This window comes from Carcharhinus amblyrhynchos, chromosome 5 (genome assembly GCF_965287045.1).
Source record: "Carcharhinus amblyrhynchos chromosome 5, sCarAmb.v2.hapA, whole genome shotgun sequence".
NCBI lineage: Eukaryota > Metazoa > Chordata > Chondrichthyes > Carcharhiniformes > Carcharhinidae > Carcharhinus > Carcharhinus amblyrhynchos.
In genome coordinates, this window is record NC_137328.1 from 85,209,570 (window position 1) to 85,212,756 (window position 3,187).

At 40.2% G+C, this 3,187-nt stretch overlaps 1 protein-coding gene across 3 annotated transcripts in view; it reads left to right on the forward strand.

The window, feature by feature from the left end:
• Positions 1-3,187, forward strand: part of arb2a (ARB2 cotranscriptional regulator A) — a 529,674-nt gene that overhangs the window by 454,029 nt on the left and 72,458 nt on the right. The window lies entirely within an intron of this gene.

A 3,187-nucleotide genomic window follows, 5' to 3' on the forward strand; every position in this document is an offset into this window, starting at 1 on the left:
AGTAATAGCTGCCATGGGAAGTCTAAAGCAGTCCCACATTTCATGTGACTCTTCCAATCCTGTTCTCACTGGCTCTAATGGGTCAAGAAACATGCCAAAAACATGCTTGTCCCTAGTGACTAAACTTTAATCAGTTTTCCATGCAGGCAGGTTTTTCATCCAAAAACAAACACTGCTCCAGTTTCCTATCACCATACTGAAAATTGAGCCCATGATTTCTGATCTGTTCTTAATGAGTATAACAAGGGATTTACAACGCAGTGTAAGTTGATTTCATGATTACCTATTCATAGTTGTTGCAGGAAATAATTGAACTAAAAGTTTTTTTTGTGGATTAGTGAGACTGATCATAAGGGAAAACTTCCTCTTGGCATCAACCCTGTGTAGCTTCTCAGAATCTTATATGTTTCAATAAGAACACCTCTCATTCTTCTAAACTCCTATGAGTATATACTTATTCAACCTTTCCTCATAAGAGAAGCTTTTCATCCCAGGAATCAGCCAAGTGTATCTTATTTTAATAGCTTCCAATGTAAGTATATTTATCTTAAAGTAAGGTAGCCAAATTTATGCACAATACTCAAGGTGTGGTCTCACCATGCCATTTATACAATTATAGCAAGACTTCCCTTGCCTTTGTATTCCATCTCCCTTGCAATGTAGATCAAAATTATCTTTGCCTTCCTAATTACTTCCTGTACCTGTATGCTAATGTGATTCATGGCAAAGACACCCATATCCCTTTGCACTGCAGCATTCTGCAGTCTCTCTCAATTTACAAAATATTCTACCTTCCTATTCTTCCTCACGAAGTGGGCAACCTCAATTTTCCACATTATACTCCACCTACTAATAACTTGTCTATTCATTTAACACACCTGGATTCCTTTGCAAACTCTTCACAGCCTCTTCACAGCTTGCTCTCCGACCTATCTTTGTATAATCTTGATTTGATTTGATTTATTATTGTCACATGTATTAGTATATAGTAAAGAATACTGTTTCTTATGGGCTAAAGGCAAAGCATACCATACATAGAGAAGGAAAGGAGACCGTGCAGAATGTATTGTTACAGTCATGGGTAGGGTGGAGAGAAAGATCAACTTAATACGAGGTAGATCCATTCAAAAGTATGATGGCAACTGGGAAGAAGCTGTTCTTGAGTCGGCTGGTCCTCAGATCTTTGTATCTTTTTCCCAATGGAAGAAGGTGGAAGAAAGTACGTCTGGGTTGCGTAGGGTTTTTGATTATGTTAGCTGTTTTTCTGAGGGAGTGGCAATTGTGTCAATGGGTGGGAGGCTGGCCCGCGTGATAGACTGGGCTTTGTTAAAGACCCTTTGTAGTTTTTGTGGTCTTGGACAGAGCAGGACCATACCAAGCTATCATACAACCAGAAAGAATGTTTTCTCTGGTGCATCTATAACCATTGGTGAGGACGAAGCAGACATGCCAAATTTCATTAACTGCCTCAGCAAATTTGGCTACAGTGCAGTCAATTCTTTAATCCAATCATTCCCCTTATCACTGTCCTGTACTATTGCTTGGCCTTTCCCTTTAACTTTGCAAATCTCTCCTAACATGAACCCCTCAGTATTTAAATGTAAGTTCGTCTTTCATGCATTTTATAGATGAATCTACCAATTTATTGTTTTGATTGCACAAATTATTGAATGGAGTAAATATTTTCTTAACTTTGGAGCGATATTCCGCTGTCTAGTAACATCTCTTTAATTGAGTAATGCAGGTGTCTTCCTGACAAATTTCAATGGTGAGTCACAGTATTTCTGAAGACCAGTGTAACTCTAATAATGTGAATCATCCATCACAAGCCTGAAGTTATAAGAATTTAAAAATATAAAGCGAAATAATAAATTTCACATTGGAGTGCACTTTGGCAAACCCAAGCATTTAAAATTAACGTATAAATTGCTAAGAAGAACATGGAGAGACAATGGCGATGATTCTCCGTTGCTGCTAGTTCCAAACAGGATTTCCAGTGGTCCACTGAATCAGGCAAAAGAGCTAAATTGGAATCCCCACCGGGTAACGATCCCATTGCTGTTTTCCCAGCCCACAGACATCAGATTCTCGGACAAGAACCTGATGTCAGCTGTTTAACATAAGTTTGAATGTAGCTGGATAAAAACAAATTATTGTGGATACTGGAATCTGAAACCAAAAGAGAAAATGCTAGAAAATCTCAGCAGGTCAGGCAGCATCTGTAAAGTGAGATAAGAACTGATGTTTTGAGTCCAGACCATCCTTTGTCAAAGATAAAGTGCATAGAAAGTGGGAGGTATTTATATTGCAGGGTGAGGGAATGAAAGATGAGTCATAGGCACAGAAACAAGGGGAAAAGGTTGCCAGTGGCAATCATAGAGAGGATTAGCCAAATGGCAGAGAAGCTAAAATCAGAGGATAAGCTGTGACAGATGAAGATGTGAGGGCAGGGTTGGAATGGGTAGGAGAGAGGTACAATTTAGAAAAAGGGGGAGAAAAGGAAGGAAATGGAATCAAAGTAGGGGAAAGAGTGAGAAGAAAACTGAAGAAAGACAATAAAGAAATAAAAGGTCGAGAGCAGTAAAAAATGAAACAAAATAGAATGAAAATAAAGGGGTCGAGATGGGGTAGAACAAATCATCTGAAGTTGTTGAATTCGATGTTGAGACCAAAAAGCTGTAAAGTGCCTAGCCGGAAGATGAAGTACTGTTCCTCCAGTTTGCACTGAGCTTTACTGGAACATTGCAGGAGGCCAAGGACAGGTATGTAGGCGTGGGAGCAGGATCATATGTTAAAATGGCAAGCAGCCAGAAGGTCAGGACCCTGATTACGCACAGACCAAAAGTGGTCAACAAAGTGATCACCCAGTCTACGCTTGGTCTCTCCAATATAGAGGAGATATTGGGAGCAGTGAATGTAATACACTAAATTGAAAAAGGTGCAAGTGAAAAGCTGCCTCACCTGGAATGAGTGCTTTGGACCTGGGGTGATAAGCATGAAAGAGGAAAAGGGGCAGGTGTTACACCTTCTGCGATTGCATGGGAAGGTGCCGTGAGTGATGGGAGAGGTGTTGGGTATAGTGGAGAAGTGGACTAGGTTATCCCGGAGGGAACAGTCTCTGCGGAATACTGACAGAGGGAGTGAAAGGAAGATGTGTTTGCTAGTGGCATCACACGAGTTGGCAAAA